The following is a 23,629-nucleotide window of genomic DNA, read 5'->3' on the forward strand; positions in this document are numbered from 1 at the left end:
TACCTTACCAAGTTAAGGGTTAAAGCGACGTAGACACCGGGTAAGGTTACAAAATACGTTTCTTAGTTCTGCATTACAGAGAATTGACATTAATTAGTGTTAATGAGATGTCGTATTAATATTTTCTCAATTATAATTTCATGAATATTTCTGCATACATTATTAATGATTATTGTTTTCTTAAATTTTAATTGCTAACAATTTCACTGTTAATTCTTCTTGTACATAAAAAAATGGCCGAATATACATACGTCGGGATAACGTTATTGAAACTGTTACATTCCTGCCAAAAAATAATAAAGGCTTTTATTTAATCTGATCTGATATTTATATAAGAAAAAACATAAAAACAATACGACACTGGATACAGTGCCTTTTTCATGCTCCATTTTTTTTCAGAAAATGGATCACGTAATGCCATGCATATATATATATATATATAATTACATTCGACAACATATCCTGGAACTCCCAATAAAACTTTAAAAACAGAATTAAAATGTTCTGGAACAGTAGAGAGTAAAAATGATATGTCCAATGTATGATATTTTAATTTGATTCGTTTTCATGCGAGGCGGTTGTCATTTTGTTTTGTAATATTATAAAAGTATGTAAAATATTTTACATTATATTTTTTTTGTTTTTGTCCTAAAAACATCGTTTCTTCTTCTGTTACGTAGCAATATCATCGTTTTCTCAGGGAGTAATGAATTAGATTGTTTTGTGTATCATTTTCCAACACATTATTTCACCAAGGTCTTCTCATTCTCATAAGGATCTTCAAATTACCGCTCGTCATGTGAATATACATATACCCACTCTCTGGACTACGAAAAATTTGTCTAAAAGCAATTCCAGACTCTTTTTTTTTTGTAAAACAAATTCACTACGTTGTTCCTTAATACATTTAGTGATAAAAATAGAAAATTTTCCATTAGTCATAAATTCATCATACTGTCATGAGTGTGTGTAACTATTTAGTAAGAATGAGAGCGTCACTAGCTATTATTACCCTTGGGCTTACAAAAAAAAAAATAGCGTAATGGACTGTGTAATCTTCCGGGAATACTAAATTTATTCATAGCAGTAAGAAATGATTTCACTGAGTAACTGACAAAACTAAGCCGAAAATTTTCTGAACCAAGAAATTTGAAATTTGGAGTGAATATTTTCTGCTCAAAATTACCTACTTTGCCTTTGGTAAGCAGATTTGTTTGTAAAACTAATTTATTCGCTCCACTTCGGTGTCTCTTGGAAGATTTAGAATAGAATAATTTTAAAATATAAACAGATACTTAAAAATATATATCCTTATATAATAATAACTTTTTTAAACACAACCGTAATGTAATAGATTAGTCAATTATATATCACTGTGACTAAATTAAAATCATTCAAATATAAATAAACATTTATTTTATTTTTAGCAATAACTAAAACTAACATTTTGAAGTCATAATAGAAACAAAGGTTTATATAGTCATTATAGAAACAAGTCATAGAAACAAAGGTATCGTAAATGGTGTTTAAAACAGTTTAATATAAAACAGATATATTCAATGTATTACCGGATTTAAGTTCAACTGCCAGTGATATAGAAGCAAAAAGTAAAACACCTAGCTTGCTCTTGACATTCACGACTAATCTTTTAAATGAAACAAATTCTAAAAATAGATTTTCTTAAAAGCAACACAGTCTTCCTAAACTTAAATATCACCTTTGAGTCGAGTTAATCTTTGTACCACCGATTTGGTTTGTACATTAAAAAAGGGTACGAATTAAATCTTATTCAATATAATTTTAAATGAAGTATTGTAAGAAGAATAACTCAAAAGAGATACGAGTGTCATCAGGTTCATTTACTTGAATATTTTTACTAAGTTACCTTACCATTCGTTTGTAATACGGTAAAGTTTTAAAAATATAAATAAGTATAAACAACTTGCATTATATTTTCAAGAACATAAAGGAATTACCTATATATTTTTCAGATGAAAAAATACTGCAGTTTATATATTTAGAATTGATCTTTGTACTAATACAGAGTTAAGTTGAATAACAATAACATAATGTATGTACAAATTAAGTTAATGAGATTTAAGCATATCTTTGATCATAAATATAAAATACATGTAGCTATTGTCTTCATAAGAGTGGGAGATTTCATTTGTTGCAACAAGAAAAAGTACAATTCTGCTATGTATTCTGGAACAACACCAGATGAGGACTGTCTCACGTATTTTGAATTTTTTTTTCTTGTTTTTTTTTTCAATGAATCTAACCCAGGTGCCGGTTTCCCTAAAATGTAACTACTCTTTCGATTCATTCGCTGTTGAAAAACTCTTTTCCTTTCAAATAAGAGTAATATATTTTTTACATTTCGATATTTCAGTTTAAGTGGTTATTAAGAATCAATTTCGAGAATGTGTTTTTTTTTTGCTCGAAATTACAAAGTAAGATTTAGTATATTAAATAACGTGCAAGGGCTTCTGTTATTCGTAAGTCTTTAATATCTTTTATGTATGCATTTTGATTACTATTATTTTTTTAATTTATCGATATTTATACAGTTCTGAACTATATAATGTAACTAACAGTCAATTACTCTGCCGACTACCAATTATATCTAACTTCTGTAATGTTAGTGTCAATTAAAATTTCCTAAACGAATAGAACAGAACAGAATAGAACAGTTGATAAAGCGGTGTAAAATCTTTATACATTTGAATAAAACTTTTTATAAAATCATTTAATTTTCATCTCATCATTCAGTTGCATGTGATGTTAGATAATTTTATTACATGGCTGTGACAGGGTATTCGAGTCAATTAAGAAACAAAAAAATACACGTGTGGTTAAAATTCTTTATTTTAAAGACAGTAACCATTCTTCCTATTGGAAAAAAATCAACCTACAGAGTCTGTAATTCTCATAGTTACATAAAAAATATTTTTTCATGATTGATACGATAAAATTATATAAAAAATATTCGATTTAAAACAATGAATATACTTAAAAATAATAATATCATAATGGCAGCATTATTAACTCACATTATTCTTAACTAATTTTCTTTCATGTCCCGCATATGTTCCGTTCTGTTCTAATCGAGTTTTGTCGAAGAAGAAAAACGTGTAGTATTAAAATAATATTTTTATTTATATAGTTATTGTCGGATTCATCTTAGGACACGTACATTTCATGCGTTAGGAACAAGCTGAACCGAACAATTGAATCTTGTGACCGTAGAGGTGGTCGACAACAGAATGTATGAGTTACATACGTGTCAGGCGGCACACAGTATTGTACCTTAGAATACGACTAGCAGTGACATTATAGCTATGGTGATTTATTTTTATACAATTACTCTATATTTTGAAATATATTAAAATATATAAACATTTCTCCGTTTATAACAAGTCTTAATAAATGCATTTTAACATGCAGTGCCGCTCAGTATCCCAAATGGATACCTGTATAATTGATTTCTGCTAACTGATAGGACTGATTGGGTTGTAACAGAGCATAGCGCGATGTTGTGCTCAATCAATTATGTCGATATGTCTGTCGTAGTCTATTGCGATACAATTATCAGTCCTGTGACGTATACAGTACATGTAGTTATAATTGTTGTTATAATGTGTTTGTAGTAAATGTTAAAAAACTTTAACGTGTCAAGTGTCGTATGTTTGTTATCCAGTTGCAATTCTTTTTCCATTTCCTACAGGTTCGCGTAATTATTATTCCATTTTAATCTGCTGCCATGATCACGTGACGTGTGTCATTTCTAAGCTTTGCTTGACTACCGAGCCGTTTATACTACGATGTGCGCGATTCTGTATGTATTATCGTTTTTTATACGACCCATGATGTTGTAGAAATAATAATAGCAATAAAATTATTGTAAAGTTAAGTGTATAATACATGAATAATCAATTAGCGATCGTAATGTGAGCAGTCATCACTCAATACACTTTTGGAGACTTGTAATGCTGAAAGCATCTGAGTATTCTTTTGGACGATCGTCTTTCATACATTAATAGACTTATCAGAAGCAGGCTGATGAAGACAACGATCACTGGACCTCGCTAACTTTACATTTAACTATATCGGTTCAATGATAGGCATCTTTCAATAGACTATTTTCTGTTAATGTATAAATAAGGCAGATATTTATATAATATTCCAAAGTTGGACTGTATATGTTCATTTTATTTGTTCCGAAGTTCGTTATTTACAATTCAAAGTTTTAATTGGAGTCAAGAGTAACTAGCAGGCAGTAAATGTGTTCTTTAAAAAAATGGTAACATGGCATAATGCCAAAAAAAAAAATGAGAAAAATGACAAATAAAGGTTAATTTTCCTAAATAAAAAAAAAATGATCTGTCTATAAAAGAATAATATTTTTCAAAGAAATTTATTAATAGCGAACATTGACAAATAAAAAGTTTATATAACCCTTACGTATCATAGACGGGCCACTATAATAATTCTGGAAGTTTGAAAAGCTAAGGCCAATATGAACGTTAATTCATTCGGTCTGGACGTTAAGTGCAATGGATTGATTTTAACATTCATTTAAATGGATTTGAATGTTTGGACGAATGAATGAATGGATTAACTTCGTAGATTTTTTACGTCACGCTTCTCCCATCCGTCAATGTTTTGGGTAAAAGATACTATGTAAGTATAATCCTAAAAGATAGAAATATATTTATTGCGTTACATAGATTATTTTTTTTTAATTTTTAAAATTAGAATCTTATTTTGTTATAATTTTAGGATCCAATACACGGAATAATTAAGTAATAATTGTTCTTATATTTTGAGATTTGATAAATTTTATTTAATCAAAGCGATCAAATTAATTAAGAAATTCAATGCTTGGTCCTGATAATGCCGCGTTAGTTGGTTTTGGATCATATTGATCTTCTTGCGTGTATTACTTTAAATGCTTTTATTAAGATTATTTTTATATTTTTTGCCGATAATTAAGACATATTTTAAATGTTCCATTTAAATATAAACAATCTTACACACGATCAGACAATAAAAACTGTAAAGAGCAAGTCGAATAGCTAACATATTAATTATATTATTCATCACACAAATAGGAAAATGTTTAGCTCTGTCACTGTATGGACACTCACACTCTATATATACCTGATAAATCTAACGAACTTTAATAGTGATTGAAGATCAAAAATTTAAGAGACATTCAAGTTGTACATATCAGATTTATGTATATTTTATTTTATTAACTTAATATTACTACTACTATAATTTTTGGTCTCTAGTAACATGATCAAAAATTTCCTCAAACTGTTATAAAATAATATAAATTACGCAAATACGATTTTTTTATGTGATTTAGATAAATATCGATAACAAGATTTTATTGTCTTTTAAATAATTCAAATAATAGATAAAAAAGTTATAATGATTATTTAAAAGTGTACGAAAAACTAATTTATTTTAGGTCAAAGTGTATAAGAATATTGTTTTAGCTTAGAGCGTTTGATACTTCTATGAATTTAATTAACAGATACAAAGCTTTCTGCGGCGAACTTTGGTCTGCCATGAGACAAGGATATTTGATTACTTTTGTTTCGGTTACACAATTCACTTAATTTTGTTTGCCATCGAAAATATATATCAGTATGGAACTGAAAGTTTATTTAAAAATTGCTTAAATAACGATTGCTTTAATTTGATTTACTATATTTTTGATTAATTTGATTTGTTAAATAAATACATATTATCAGTAGAGGAGCACTGAACGATTAATGCCAACACTTGGCTCTACCTTACACTTTATAACAGCCAGTCAGCATAAAACTGTAAGCTGGCTATTGTATAATTATTGATCACAATATTTGATTTTGAAAAAATTGTGATAGTGTTGTTTAAAGTTGTTATCTGTGAAACTTAGTGTTGAAAAAATTAATTATGCTATTAGCATACACAATAATAATATTAATATAAAATGAAAGGACATAAAGTTGTGTCAATATCTTTGTGTTATACGCCAATTGCTATGTTGCTTTACAGTTACGTAAGAATGTTAATCTTTGAGGGTGTGTTTCTCCACCCCCAAAAGACTCACTTATTTCCTGTTGTACTTTTGCCCACAAGATTTCTAAATGGTGTCTCAATAGCGGAACCTATACATCTACAACAGTGTAATTTTTGATTTTGCATCATTAACTCAGCTTTTTTTTTTTTTTAAAAGACGGCCAACATGGAAAGTATTGTGTACTTCTTTAGAATGTTGGCCTAAGAATTCTATGTTATCATTCTATGTTGACTCCCTAAATAGTTCACTGAACCGACTTAACTATATAGATACGCTCCTCTGTAAGTGTGTTTTTTAATCTATTTAATTATTATATTTAATTAATTTGATATGCGAATACTTCTAATATTTTACACAATCCAAGATACAGTTATGATCATAAAAAAATAATTTGTTGTTTGTTACATACTGTGGTTAGTCACAAATGTGGCTTGTAAAATTCACAACAATATAGGCATGTTAACTAAGACACGTTATAGATGGAATATGCTCGCTCCAGCTACCATGAGCAAGAAAGGTGAATTTAGTTAACATTTGTTCAGCAGATCATAATCCTACGATAGTTGCTACGAAGTGAGCCCTCTAACTTGGTTGTTTCGCATAAAACTGATCAGCTGCAAAAGACAAGATTCAGAAAAATCTATTAGTTACTGTAAGTCATATTAGAATTGAAAGGAGAGATAGCGAACTATATTTTTGAATTTCATCTTAATCGAAATATTATTATGTTTAAAAAAAAATCGTCAGCGCATTCTTCAGAACCAATTGATAAAGTATGTAAAATGATGAATAAATTCCGCATGTTTTGTTTGATGTGTATCCGGGTTACCTTATTTCGACAAAACATCATAAATTTTCTACAATCCTACAACAGTATGTGTGCTGTATTTCAGCATAGTAAACATTTTGAAAGACTATCTACTATTTCTATAGTTTTATAGCATATTATAGAAATTGTATAAAAAAATATGAAAAAAAGTAAACATATTTTTTACTCTAAAAAAACAAGAGAGAAATAAATACTGTCATTTTCGATATCAATATCAAGTGATATGTTTATTTACATAACTCAATCCAAGGTAAATATTTTAAATGTAAAATTAAATGTCATGTTATTTTAACAATGATATCAATTAAACAATCAATCAGTCAGATTAAATATTTATTATGAGTCATATATTAAAACAGTGTTGAGTTGTTGAGTTTTTCCGGACTCTTTAACTCTATAACTAAATTAGTTCCGATGTAGAACTGTAAATTATACCAAACGTTTATTAAGCCAATGAATGCGTCAGTTTAAAGCAAGCAACGGCTGCCCGATGCATATATTTTGAGCCGGTCATTTACTGCACTTTATTATTGTGGCAAACGACATCGGACGTAAGTATTTTTTTTTTTTATCCTGCACATAAATCACCAGCGTTACTATTTATTTATAAATTGTTTTATTAAAACTTTAAAATTTTTGTCATTTAATTTATATGGTGACTTTAAATTAATTTTCCACATTAATTATGTAAACTAAAGCTTTTATTTAATAGTTGAATGACAATTATCTATTTATAATGTTATTCTTTATGACAAATTCTGTATAATAAAATGATGTGTTATATAATTAATCAGGTCAGGGCGTAGCAAACCTAACAATATTAGAAGAGCAAAATAGACAAAATAATAGCTCAATATATTTGATAAATTATTAAAGAAAATTATCTTTATTATTATTAAATGTTATTCTAGAACAAATTAGTTGTTCTATAACTATAAATTTTATACTAAAAAATAGAATTTAAACGTCTTTGTGTGAGTGTGACAAAATATATACTTATTTACATGGGTATACGAAAACAGTCAACATTAAGTAATTATAATTTGTCCTCCTAGATTTTTAAAGGGTTAAGCACATATTTTTAAATAAATAACTTATAAGCATGAATTTTAATCAATTCATTTTCAAATCCTGGATAATTCTTCTTTGTTTACTTGGATTTTAATAAAATTAAGAAGTTAAGACTTCTCTTATTTATTTAACATTTATAAAAAAATACTTTACAAGATATTTATTTATTTAATTATTAAAATAATATTGAATTAAGTTTTTATTCATTAACTGATATCCTAAATGTAATTTATTTTATATTAAAGTAAAATTTTTGTTTAATATTCGAGATTTCAAATTTCGCTTTATAGAAATAATTATTAATTTTAAAGAAAAATACTAATGGATAGAATGTTACAATAGCAAGTATTACTTGTATTACGGAAAAACGAAGCAATTTGATGTCCATTTATGTGGTCATAAAATATTAAATAATTTTCAATGTATTATTAAAACGTACTCAAAATCTTTGTAACAACATGGGATTTAAAAGTGATGATTACATCAAAGTAAGGTCACAATTATCTAAACCAAACTAATACATCTCTTACATGAAGCTGACTCGATATTTATATCAGTGATCTTTTTATAACTTTGGAAGCCAATAGACGACGAAAACCGAAAAAATCACAGAATGTAGAATGATTACATAGCTACAAAATACCTTTTCATAAAAAACAGTATCGATATATCAATGTGACAACCCTAGATTCATTGACAGTGGGATCAGTTGTTTTAAGTGGTTTGATATATTTATAAATACATAAAAATGTTTTAAACTGACTTTACTTTCTTATAAAGCATTTTCGTATTTCAACTGAGAATCAAAGCGATTATTTAAGAAAGCCGGTCGGTACGTAATTATAAGAGTTTGCTAGGACTAACAAAATAACATTATACTACTATATAGTGTTAATTTTAAAGGTTTCTTTCTAAAAAAGTTCGTAACACTACAAGGAAAAGTTTAAAAAGTACCTCAAATAGAATTATAAAAAAGTAACTGATTGAAGTGGTTGTCAAAAAGGGAAGGAAATGAAAGCATCTCCCTAAAATGTCTTCAGTAAATTATGATCTGTTTAAAGTGAAAAGTCTATTAAGGGGGAATTAAAAGACGACATTAAAAGAAGATACGTTTATAAAATATCACTTTTCAATACAAACGGAGCCTGAGGTTCCAATTCAATCTTCATTCAACCTTTTTTTATTTGCTCGTTGAGCGGACGGAATTATGGGCATGTTTTATATCGGTTAACGTCAGAAATTAAAATGACGAGCAAAACCGTACGGCAGCATGAGGTTAACTTACCAATTGAAATTAAATTAAGCGAATAGGCTTCTTGTCATTTAAATATCCAAAAAGCCTTGAAATCAATAAAGGAATATAAACTTGAATGAAAATTAAATAAATAGGTTACCCTTTTATAAATACATATCATATAAAAATTTGATTACAGGACTTGTTTGAAGTGAAACAAAGATATATTTACAGAGTATAAAAAAAAAAATTTAATAAAAACCACATACTACAAAAACATTGAATATAATTATGCAATATTCCTTTATGTTACCAAGACTAGTTTACAGCACAATATCATGAATTCCATCAAGCATATACACAGGTCGATTTCTAGTAAAATTACTACTGCATACAAAAAATCTTTTTCAAGACACAAATTTCAAGGTGAGCTGTTTACATGGCGTTAAAAGATTTTGAGGCTAAGCATATCCTTTTTCTTCGAACTTCATAATTACAGTGAGCGTGTCGATTTTAAGGCTTACTAACGGTAATTATGTTTATTAAATCTCTAAACACAAAACATTAACAACATTTTTGCCTTGCTTTCATTTAAATACTTAACTTCCAATCGAAACTTACGAATTGTTAAACTACGTTTATTATCATGGTCTTGAAGCAATATTACTTCAACAAAGTTCTTGATTACTTATATAAGATCTTTAAATTAGCTATTTCTAAAATTTTATAACAAGTTCCGAAACTTAACTCCGATTTATAATTTCTATTTTAGACTATAATTTTTAAAATAATATCATGTTGTTTTTGTAAGCTAAAGTAATTATACGAGTTTATACATGAGGTCTAAAGTGTGTGTGATCTTATATATTATCATATGAATATTCTTGTTTACTATCTGTTTTCTTTTATTTTTCAAATAGATAAAAGAAGCAATTTCTAAAACATTTTCAACTACGGTTCAGAAAGAAATCTACGGCACGGCGGTTCCATAGAAGCGCTTAACACTATTTATTACTGATATATTCCACTACTGTATATCATATCAAATGGAAGATAAATGAATCTGATTAAAACAAGGGCATAAAACATTAAGAAACATCATCAGTGTAACACTTTAATATTATTTCCAAGTGAAACTGTGGGAGTTCTAGCAGATCTATAAAAAGAATCTTTATTCATCTTAATTCAAAGGCCTTTGTTTAAAAGACCTTTGCATGACGGCCTCCTATTCAACTATTTAAACTTCAGGGAATTTTCTTCTACAAAAGTAGAGAAATTTTTCATTAAAATATGTTCAAAGTATTATATTATATTTATATTTTTTATTCCCTCAAAGCTTTTTAAACATTAGTCAATTAATTGAAACAAAATGTTTTTTATGTCGATTTTGAAAAAAAATTGGCGAATTATGCTATTAAATAATGGATGGTTTTTGTGTTTATCTTGCTTTAATTATTATTTTATATGTTAATTAGTACAATGAGCTTTTAATAACATAAGAGGCGATCTAATAAAAATGATGTTTGAGAACCAATAAATTAAATGTATTCGGTCTTTGTTCGAGCTGAACTCATTGAGTTGTTGCCACCTGTTTGAAAAAAATTTGATATATTTTTAACCGACTTCAAAAAAAGGAGGTTATCAATTCGATCCGTATGTATGAAATATATCCAGAACTGCCCAGTTTTGTTATGCTACAGAAGTTAATAAACAAGCGTCTGAACAAAAGTGCCAATTTTTTATTGTGTATGTATGTATGTTTTATTATATATTGTTAGAAATAAATTAGGCAGTACTTCCACTTAGATGTTTATTGCTCCACAACTCGTAACAGAATCCCCAAGTCTAGCACTTACATATTATTTATAATATTCAAAGGTAACATTTTTAGATTAGGGTAAGTTACAATATCATACAGAGGGCGCTAGTTTCCCTCATAAGAGTTTCCATTAAATAATAAAACACTGAACATTACGTAAAACATGCAAAAGCTCTCATTATAAATTATAAAACCAATTGTTAAGTATTTGGACATTTAAATTACGGTACAGAAACATTATTAACATTAATTTACACTATTATAACAAATATACAGATGGCGCTAGTTTAACCATCATAAGAATTTCCTATAAATATCAGAATATAAATAACGTTAAGCTTAGAATTATCAAGTATATCACAATTTAAATTATTATAAATAATTATAACTAACACTATATACACATATATATTATATACAAATTTACAGTTAACCTACGATTAGTTAATGGTTTTTAATTAAATTATTTTTTTAATAAAGTCTTATAACCGAAATAAATGCCTTAAAGTATATTCAGATTCAATAACTGAAATTGAAAATCCTTTAAAAGAAATTTAATTCGAACCTAGCTCCAACTCACTTTAAAATTAAATTTTAGTAAAAAATGAATCGGTAAATGATCTTAAAATTGAAATCAACTTTATTTTAAACAGAAAAATGATAACCTGGGTCTCAACACTCAATGTATTTAACAGTTTCATACATTTATATTTATTTTTTTATTTTTTTTTAATTCAACATTCTTCATTAAAAATAGGTTAATGCTTTGTCTTAAATTAATTTTTTTTTAACTTCATTGTCTCTTTAAACATTAGAGGTGTTTCCTTGCCTCTGACGATACATATATTCGGTTCATCCAAATAATTTTGTTGAATAGAACGATAATAGAATATTTAAAGCAATTATCATACAATGATCGCAGTAAAAATATAATGATTCGTTTCTGTAAATTCAATGTATAGGTCATATTAATTTTACAAAGATGCATTCTACACTCATGTTATTTCACTTTCGATATCAACTTTTATTAAATCTAGATGAAACTCAATGTATGTCCTGAGATGTGACAACATTGTGCAGGAAGCTGACAAATTCCTTCACTTATTTACACATTTTTCTCTGTAATAGGTCTCTATTACGTCTGTATTTTATGACATTTAAACTTATTCAGTATAAAATACTTTCATTTATTTAAACTCCCCTCCCACCTTATATTTTTTATTCTATTTAATTTATGTTTATCTTTCTGAGTTATAAATTTTATACAAACTTTTAAATATTCCTCAATATCAACTTTCCTTACTAAAGTTCGATAGCATCATATTTAACAAACCCGGAAAAATCTATTGATTTGTTATCCATTAATTTCATATAGAAAAACGTAAATTAATGTCCGTTCTAAGTTATTTATAGCAGTAATTCAATAATTTAATTATTAGGTTAGTTATAAACACGTCAAAAATTTTCGTACCAAAAGATAAAATAAATTTACCGTTGCTCTGGAAGCACTATTCCCCGAACAAATATTTGTAGCTAGCTATTAGTTTAAGTAATTATTTCATCATGTAATTACAGAATTTTGATGTATAAGGTAGGAGCTTTTGGCATTTCCGAGCCTCGACACCTGACGATATTCCTAAGTGCTTTAAACATACACGGAATTAGTTATTTATACTCTATCTCTTTATAAAATAACATTCGTATAAATTTATGTTATTTTATATTTAATTGAAGTCGGTAGTATTAAATGGTGAAATTGAAATAAGATTTGGTGTGATGATAAGGGGTGTTCATTTACTTTGAACTAATTAAAATATATAAACTCCCTTTAAGTCACGGTTAAAATTAAGGCGTACTAGGCTTCACTTGAGTCGTAACTATATATAGAATAAAATTATATATATTTAAGTACCTAATCATTTGCAGTATTTTTTTATATTTCAGAACTAAATAACATTCTAGAAAAATATATTATTTAAATTAAATATGACGCATTGATAACTTTTATTTAAACTATTAAGTATTGAAATATTATTTCATCTTAAGGGACAAGATGTTTTTATATAGTATGCTTGTTGTTTCATGAATTGTAAATGTATATTATTGTTTATCCGATAAAATAGCTATCAATTTGCTATTAAACGTCTGCACTTCCCTAAAAAAATTTCGGCATTAAAATGTTTTGCACATTAGCAAAAAAAATTTCAATAAGAGAGCTGTTAGCTTGGATGGATGTAGTTTATTTTTTCTACGTAAGCCGTAATCCTAGGGCTTGCGTATATAGTATAGTATAGTATAGTTCATGTTCCACAAGATATTTGTTTCTAATATTCTATTCTGCAATAACATTGCGTGATATCGAAGGAAGGCTATGAAATAGTTAAATATTTTGCACATAAAATATTATTAACAAGTTCTAGGTAGATTGATGTATATATATATGTGTAGAAGTAAAAAAGTCATAGACTAGACGCTAGTCGCTATCATTATCATTATGAGTAAAAGTCTCTGTGAACCAAACTAATTAGTACTGTCTTGTATTCTTTTTAGTTTAAATTGAACTACATATTGTATGCTGTTTATAAGCCGTGTCTTAAAAACATTAATCTAATATCGCACAACATATTAGGAATAAAAAAATTCACACATAATTTATCTTAAAGCTTTCGTATTAATAATATTGACAAACAAATAAGTTGTAGTCTTATAATGAAAAACTATGCTGGGTCACTGTTTTTGTCGCTCTCACAAAGGAAAATTTTACAAAAATTCTTTTGTTATTTTAGAAATTTCAACCATAAATCTTAGTCCTTTGAACGACGGGCAACAACATAGGAAATGAAAAAATATACATTTGTACAAAATGTAAAATGTGTCTTTCCCATAAAAATGTGAAATAAACACAGTGACCTTCAATGAAAGGCTTTAAAGAAAGGTAGGTTATAACTATAACTAAGATCAGACATTGTCCGTCCGCCCGTGATCACCGTTGTTGTAAAGAAACCGAAAGGTGGGGGACATGTAGAATTAAATATAACAAACGCGTAGTATCAGAAAAAAATACTTACATTCAAAGTAACAAATATTTAAGGTGAGTTGGATTTTTTTGGATAGTTAATATAAAATACGGCTGCACAACATTCCACTTTCACATACTGCGTTACGATTTGAATACGGAAAACTCTAAGCCTATCATGACATTCCGCAGTTCATAGCTGCATAAATTACATAAAATTTCTTCATAATGATGAAAGCTTCCTCAACTTGTTTTCTTTTACAGAACCAGATTTAATCAGATGTAATTAATCATACATGTAGCCAGCGTTAAGCCCGGACCCTATCTAACATTTTTAACTACGGTAACTAGTAAGTTTAAAACTAGGATGAAATTGATGATATTTTATGCTATATATATTTACACTGACTTACCTTCATTTTTATAGTGATTTTTTATTTGTCTCTAATATCTTTTGTTATTTAATTTAGGTTTAACATAATTTAGTGCCTTTTCATACTATTCAACAAATATAACTACACCGTTGATTATTTTATTATCAATAAAAATATTAATTAAGGCGAATTGTAATACATTAAATGAAAAATTGAAAATTTTTAGACAATGATGTTTATTTAAAATTCTGCGTTTAATTTTAATGCTCTTAATTATACCTGCTTGTTAATTATTTGTCTTCAATCCATATTACCATTTGTGAAATAAAAGGCTATAATAAATTGAAAAATTCAATTAATTTAAATGTAAAGCAATGAAAGATTAATGAATTATTCCGGATCTGAAGTTTTAAATGCATTTGTTAACTACATACAGGTACTTAAATCCCTTGACTATTTTTATATATATCCATTTTTTTATGAGATTATAAGACGGTAAAAGTTTAAGTATGTTTTTTCCTTTAAGTTTCTCTTTTTACTATGTTGTCCAAAATAAATTTTGCAATATAAAAGTTAGGTTCATACGACCCAGGATCTAATAAATGTTGCTGGTGTACCCTGTCGCTGACAGATCCGGGGTGCGCCAACATAGCGGCCGATGGCTTTCGCAGTGGTTTTAGTGAGTAGGGGCCTGCCCAGGCCGGGTCTCACACATCCTCTCCAGGCCCACCAAGGCCGGTTAGACGGCTTGTAAAAAGAGTTTCCCTGTGTGAAAAAAAAAGGATCTAATAAATGTTCACCATGATGGCAATCACTTGAATTGTTTCAACAGGATAAAATTCATTTACTCTATTATTTATACTTCTTATTTACGTGGAAATTATTCGAATTACCATTTGAGAACGATTCCACCGAATAGTTTTAGATCACAATGCTCAGATTGCTTTAACATTCTACTCCAACTGTAAACTTATATTACAAACGTGATTGGGAAATCATAGTAATTCTGCTTCTTTTTATTATTTAATGTTATATAATATGCATTTTAATTCATTCATAATATTATTTACTTCTTTTTTAAGCCCAACGCCAAAATAGGGGTCTTATAAGTTTGAAATCCATGAATGTGTGTGTGTGTATGTGTGTGTTTCATCGTATCTCTGAAACGAATTAACAGTTTTGATGTGTTTTTTGTTAGTTAGCCAGTACGCTTACTGTTTTTATAGCTGGCTTTGTTTGGTTAATATGGTACTACTGTCTTATATTAACCAAATAAGACTAGCTACAAAAACTTTAATCCCTTTAGAAACACTGTAGAGTTCCCTGATAATAATCATCTTTAGCAAAATGTTTATTAGAGACTATCTCAAAAGAACTTGTTGAAAAATGGATTATCTAATTTCATTGTGAAGGTCGTTAATATAAGTGTACTCAATAGTCTTTGAGGGATTAATACCAATTTGTAATAAATAAAAGAAATGACAGCAAGAAACCTATTGATGATATCAATAATTAAAAGTAAATAGAAAGACGAATTATCTTAAATTTTGATATTTTTTCACACAAATTATACATGTAAATACATGTATAAATATAACGAATTAACTTATTTTGCTTTAGTGATTGTAATTGAAAATCAATTCTATTAATTCTCCTTTCACACATTATGTAATAAGTTTCTTTCATTGAAAATTCAAAATTCCAGTTCAATACCGTAACATTGCTGGATGCTTGATGATAGACATTATAATTTGAAGACGTTTTCATAATTTAGTGGTCTTTAGTACTGGCATATGGATACATATACATGTATACAGTAAATTTTTTATAAGACAGCTAAGACCGATTAACAGTGTAATTTATAAATTAATTAAAAAAAATGAACAATAATTTTATTATATACTAGGTTATTTTTTTTATTATGTGACATCATAACTGATGTTCCGATTACTTTACAGCAGCCGTGATTATCGGCAGAGGAGTAAGGAGGAAGTAAGTATTTCAGTTGGTCTTGTTTTTTGTCAAATGTCAAATAATATATTAAATAGTGTCGTATATCCGGAAAACTTATACAAAGGCCTTTACTAACTGGCCATTTCAAGTCGGTCAGGTTGTCTATCGACTTAGGTGAGTACGACAAATGCGAATGTCTTAATTAAATATAACATATACTCGTTAAATTTAAGACATAATAAATAGACAAATCATTAAAAGCGTAAAATATTTGCTATATATTTTTATATATACGAAGCAACTGCCAAGTCGTATCTCTTAAGTTGTAAAAAATACGGATTATATTGAAAAACACGATCGTTAAAATTTTTATTGATTCATCTTAACATACTGCATTTATTTCTCTTATCTTAGCGCAGTACAACCTGTTCATGGAGTAAGGAGTTAAATTATTTATCTTTTTACGAGACGTTTTTTCATAGTGGCCGGCTCGTCAAACTGCCGCTCGTCATGTAAGCGATATACTTTTGTGGGCTACAAAGACTGTTTGTAAAGGGAGATGTTGGCTTAAAGCCTATCGCAAGTATAAGATACGAGTACTTCACCGAGTAATGAATGCTTACAGCGAATCTACACAGAATGTTGATCACAAGCTCGCAATACTATTGAAAGTATCTTTAGTGACTCGTATTATTACCCTTGTACTCGTATACTTGCACTTATAAAAAAGTTATAATGTTTCTTTAACGTAACAGTTAAACGATAAAACTGCTTTTGTTACTACAACATCAGTGATAATAATCTCCTTTAAATTCACCTATAAATATTAGTAGTCGTAGTGAATGTTACTTGTTACTATCAAAGATAAATTACTTAAGCCAAGCAATTTGAACATTTCCTACTCAAAACTACTGACTTCGCTTTTGGTAAGCTAAGAGTTGTTGGAAAAACTAATTTATTAACCTCTTAGTAAGTTTGAAATAGACTAATTTTAAAATATAAAATTTTTCAGTGGTAATAATAACTTTTTTTTTAGCATGCATTGCTACTCGATTGAATTTCAATCGTGACACTATCACTCATAACTTATATTATAATCAAACTTTACTTTTTAATTTTAGATAAGCCGTATCCGGAAGATCGGTGATCTATTTTACTCTAAATCCTGCTAAGAAGAAACTTGTTCCATTGCCAGAATTTAAAATAGACATAATAGTAGTCATATTCACAAGCTTCTTGTCTGATGTAAAATAAATCGTATAGAAATGAAAGAAGCGTTTTGATCAAAAATGTTTTTGGTGAGATCGTGAAAAAGTTTTTAATGAGACGAATAGTTTACTAGGATTTTTAGTTATAAATTTTATGTCTGGATGGAAAATGGTCTTTTAAAATTTTACTTGGATTGATTGATTTTAATTGGTTTGGAGACCACTGGACTAATTGCGAAATAATATTGGGAATATTTTCAGAACCAAAAACCGAAATTATTAGAAGAGGGAGTTAAGTAATTCCTCTTATTATTTAAAATATATTTATTAGAATACCAGAAAACTATTGAAAAAAGAAAATATTTTTATAGAGATTTTTTTTGTCGATTTTCTCATGCAAGGAAATAACTTAAACCGTTGAAAATATATTGAGCAGAAACGAAATAATTAACAAGTAGACATTTTATTTAAAAAGTGATTTAATATAACAGTATGGGCGAGATGAGGATTTATTTTTACAAAGGACGTAATTATGGTAGAGGTGTTCAAAGCAGGAAGTAAAATAGGTTTGAATGTGACATCATGATTGACGTTCCTCTTGAAGTTGTGCGAGAATATATATCTTTTTAACAAATGCCTCGGTTGGGCACTGGATGGTGATAGGCTGATTATATTGACTAGTTGTGCATTTTTTATCAGGGCTCAATTACAACAAGAAAAACATGTGCGTGAAGGCAATAACCTGCTTTCTATCGTTTGTCGATAAAATTAATATATCAATTTGATATTTTTTATAGTTTCTTCATGGGCGTCAATTTGTTAATGGATGATGAATATTCAATGAATAAAAATGATATTAGTATATTATCCATTTTTAATAATGTTTGTCTGTAAAAAAATACTTTTACGTTTGCATGAAGGATAAATTTGATGGCATGGACACTACAGGATTGATGTTTTAAATTTAGTCCGTAATAACAAGCGTCAGAAAGCGCGTGTAGAATACATAGCAAAGATACGTATATAAAACAAAATATAAAAAATAACTAGTGATAAAACATAATGAATAAAAGAAATAAAATCGAAACGTTTTATAAAACCAACGAGGTTTTGTTTGATAATATTTTAGATAAATATATTCAAGAAGTTCTTCTGCCTTTGAATCTATTGCAATATTTATTTTTATCGCCAAAGTTTAAGATTTACAGAAATTTTATTACTTTTAATAATTATTACGTATATTTTCTGTCATTTGCACTTTTGTTTGCCATTACTATTTTACTTTTAATACGACTGATTACATCAAACGAGAAGTTAGTATGGTTCTATTATTCGAGGGCTTTTGATTTTTTCTTTTTACCGACTGCGTGCTGTATTTGCTTTTGTTCAAATTTGCTTAATACCAAACGAAATGTAAACATAATATTGAACATACAAAGAGTGTTTAATGAGCTTCACCAAAAACGCCACGAGAGTAAAATTACGAAAATCTTAGTTTGGGTCCAAGTCGCTGCATGTATAACGTTTTATGCTCGTTGTGCTGTCGTTGTAATCGAGACGAACATAAATGATACGGTAACACTATTGATAATATTTTATTTTGACGTACAAGTTCTTTATGCGACACAGATTATTTCCTTTATTTCAAGTCAAGTAAATATGTGGTTGTCAGAATTCTATTCTATTTATGAAATGGAAGTGAACGTTGTTGGTAAAAGCATTGATATAGTTGGAAATAAATGGGGGAAATTATTTTCTACGTACAGAAGGATTCTAAGTACATTTCAACAAACTAAAGATTCTTTTGACGTATTTGTGAGTATTTTTTAAACATTATAAGTTATTGGAAACTTGCAGGTTTTTATGGTCATATAGAACACAGAAAATCTAACATTAAGTATTCAACTTTGAGTAGATATATATATTGTTAAATATTTTTAAATATATTAATTAACATCCACGAGTGTTTGTGAATTAAAAAAAAACTGTTTTGGACCGATCTCTATTGTCAGGATAAATACAAGTCTTTACAATCCCAGGCTATGACGTTTTATGGCTATCGGAAAGCGCCACCAGGTGGGTCCCGAATAATGGTAGGAGGGTTGACAATTGGCACAACTTCAGTTTGTGCGCTGAAGCGTGTCGCGGGAGCCAAACTCCACTGCCGCGCCAGATCAGGGCTCGTCGGAATTAGTTCTAGCGCGATCTTATCGTGTAGTGGAAGGAACTACTGTCACAGTCGTAGTCTGGGTTCGCTACTATAGCCACGGTACAAACCCTCTTTGAGGAGTGGCTGGAGAGACGCCAAGCCTCACCTTCCATTTGAAGCAGATGCTTACCGGAAACGGATATTTCGGGGGGTATCTGTTTCAGATTGTGGGAGTGGGAGTGGGAGGAAACGCTCAGGTGTCGTCATTGCGACACCATCTGGAAGACACGGTGAACTATAACGGACCCGGTGTGCCCTGCTTGTGCTGAGCACCGCCATTTTCTCTTAAAGAAAAAAAAGGGATAAAGCTGTTACAAATTTGTTCCAGATATTTTTCTACGGATTGAAAAGCACAATTTATAATCTCCTTTATATACAGGCGTGGATTTTTTGGCAAAAGCAGAGCCAAGAAACAGTAATATTCATTTCATTATAAAGCTTAATTTGTTATTTCATCACGTTTTTCTAAACCTTTTATTTTCAGATTTAAATAAAATAAATATATAATTTTCCAGATTATAGCACCATGGATTATAATACCAATGTTAGTCATAAAAGATTTTGCTCTTTGTCTCTTAATTGGCTTCAGATGTCAGCAGCTGTATTTAGGTATAAATGAATGTCGGCGTGTTTGTCTGAATAAACTAAAGAATAAAAAATGTTCAGGTAATGATATAAATATAAATAATCAGATAAATACATAAATATTTCATAAAGACTAAAACTATATAAATATAGTTTAATTTTCAGGGTCTGCGAAATGTGTCTTCAAGAATGTAGTACGTTTGACAGAAGTGGAATTCACTAAAATGATGCCTTATCACCTCTGTGATATTGATATAAAACTACCTTTGACTTTTTTTAATATATTAGCCACTTACGCTATAGTGTTGTTGCAGTTTGCTTTTCTATAATTAAACTGATCAACTAAGTTTTCTTTTTCATTTAAAGTAATCCTAATATTAACAAAAATTATACATTCACAATAAAAAAACCGTTATTATAATATTTATATAGATATTTTCGTATGATTGATACTGAGTTTTTTGGATATCACGACTTTTTTATTATTTTATAACTCCATAATTCGCTCTTTTTTTGGTAACTGCAACATGATCACAGGCAGCCGAGATGACGGTAGATTCACAAATGATTTTATTTACACGCTGTTTTTATATTAATGAGTAAATATTTTTTTTATGAATAGTTTTAGAAGAATTCACTAATAAGCATATTTCTGGATCTAACAATGACTTATATAATATTTGGAACCTTTTCATTAAGGAAAAAAGCATTTAACTAGTTTTAAGTTTTTTTTTTATTTGACATGTTATTTTGATGATTTTTTTAACAAAACCTTTGGTTAAACCAATTTCTATTACATACATTTATTTAATTAATTACATCATGGGAATATGCAGCAGAAATGTCCGTAGAATTAGTCCTAGTAATTGTCCTAGTAATTGTTCTATACGTATACAAAAAAATTAAACATTATATTGATTTCATTTTATCTTTACTTATATAGTTTAATCTACCCCTACTTATTATAAATGCGATAGTAACTCTATCTGTTACGTTTTTAAGTCTAAACTGCTGAACCGATTTGTATGAATTTTGATATAAAGATAGTTGGAGCCCTGGAGATGAACATAGGCTACGTTTTATCCCGATCCTGAATCCCTATACCGAAATTAAGAGTTGTCACGGGCGAGTGGGAGATAGGGCGCATGAAACGGTACTGGCGAGCGGTGAGCGGGGCGCGGGCGCCAGGGAATGGAGGACAACACTAATTACATGTACAGATGCGCGAGGCCAGACGACGTTGTCGGACTTATGCGAGCTCTAAGATTTCACTGCAATGAATTTGCTTTGATTATTACGTCTTATAATATTGGTTTTGTCTTCTAGTTTGTTTTAGTTGAGCATTCATTTATGTAGCTTGGGTTGGTTGATAAGTTTAACAGAAGCATTTTGTCTGTTAATTTTTGAGTGTTCCTGTGTAAATAGGTTTAGTTTTGATAACTTTGGAATAGGCAAAAATCAGTAGGTAAATTGTGTTAGCAGTAGTATTTATCCATATAAAACACTCAGTAGTAGCTAGTTTTTGTAAATTTCATTTTAATTCAGTTACGTATTAATAGTAATTACATAGTAAGTAGGTCAGACTATTTTTATTGCTTTAGCATTTCGAGAATTTTTATTTTGCTCAAATATATTTTCGTTGCTTTTTGTTTTCTTTTACGCAGAGGAACTTGTGGGTAACCGCTTATAATATACTTATATAAATTAAAGAAGCTCTGGAAAATGTATAAGAAATTAACGTAATGTTAACTAGAACCGTAAACGAAGTAATGTTGCTATGTGATGTCTTTTGACGACTATAATTTAAAAATTCCTTTTTAATATACTTAGATATAACGTTCCCTAGATTAAGCATATTACACACTATAATAAAATAATAATATATACTTATTAGGCCCTAGTAAAACATTAGGCGTGAAGGTGATGTTTAAAATTATTGTCAGGCTAGCAAATTATACTACGCGAGGGCTACTAACATGAAATATTTAGATAAGGAAGTACTAGTAGTGAAGCTATTAATCACTTAAAAAAAGACTAATTTTCAATACGAAAATTATTATCTGAACTTTATATAAATGTATTTAATATCAAAATCAAATAAGTTATTGAATTAAACAAACCTTCTAATTATTAAATAAAGTTTAATAATAGGACATTTGTAATAAATCAAAGAATTATATTTTTGGTCCTTAACTAGTAAAAGGAATATATTAACTCCTGGTATTCTAAATAATACATGAAAACCAAAGAGATAAAAAATAGATTTACTTTACGTTCAGCAGAAATTTTATATCATATTAATAAGTACACATAAAAATTTATATATTTTTTCCTATATTAAAGTAATATGTCTTGCAGAATAATTAAGAACATTATCTCGGTCATTGCAAATTTCATTATATAACTTTTTCCTGAGCAAAAAATATTACGGGCTATATCTTTTCTTAATTTATACATTTTAAAAATTAATATAGCTGCTCTGATATTTATAGAAGGTGAAGAATTATCTTGTGTTTTAAAAGCAATTCACGGTTCAACGAGCAAGCAACCCCGTGGCACTACGCTAAAGAGATGAGGGTGACAGTCGGGTCTTAGTGGGTAGACCTGGGTCTATTCCGGGGAGTCTTACATACCCCTCTTATAATTACACGTAGTGAATACAAAGAGTTACTTTTATTGAATCATGTTTATTTTCCTATTAGCCTAATACGTAGCAACATCCTTTACTTTCAACAAATACATAAGATTTAATTCGTATGATACTAAGATTTTCTTTTAATTTTTTTTTGTATTTTTTTGCCTTGATACTATAGTGTGCGAAACTTTAGGAACAAAAACTGCAACTGCAAAGAATAAGCATGGATTGGCTTAATAAAAAACTTATGTGAGCTTATTATAAGAATAAAATTTAGTATAGTAGTAAACCAGGTTTATATGAGTTATCGTCATAAACTTGAGCCCTATTAATTTCAATACAATTAAAAGGACATTGCTCTATATTTTGTGAATGTTCAAATCTTAAGAATATTATTGAAATGTACATTTAAATGTAATTACATAGTTAAATATTTTTTCTGTTTTGTAAATTATTTTTTATTTTAATACCAAAACCAAATGATATTTATTTTAAATTTCCTATATACTTTAAAAGTTATCAAAATTTTGATTTGTAAAAAAAATATACAATACAGCTTCATAGACACTATAAGTGAAATAAGTGGTTTGTTAAGAGAAGTATGCATTTAAAAAATACAT

General features: G+C 28.5%; 1 long non-coding RNA gene across 2 annotated transcripts; it reads left to right on the forward strand.

The window, feature by feature from the left end:
* Positions 1–16,022: 16,022 nt before the first annotated feature.
* Positions 16,023–20,720, forward strand: LOC133318785 (uncharacterized). Of its 2 annotated transcripts, XR_009752533.1 has the most exons (3): positions 16,030–20,204; positions 20,305–20,455; positions 20,540–20,720. It is a non-coding gene; the product is annotated as an uncharacterized LOC133318785 (long non-coding RNA). The 2 variants fall into 2 exon arrangements; XR_009752532.1 differs by having other exon boundaries at positions 16,023–20,455.
* Positions 20,721–23,629: the final 2,909 nt, after the last annotated feature.

This window comes from Danaus plexippus, chromosome 7, assembly GCF_018135715.1.
Source record: "Danaus plexippus chromosome 7, MEX_DaPlex, whole genome shotgun sequence".
Taxonomy (NCBI): Eukaryota; Metazoa; Arthropoda; class Insecta; order Lepidoptera; family Nymphalidae; genus Danaus; species Danaus plexippus.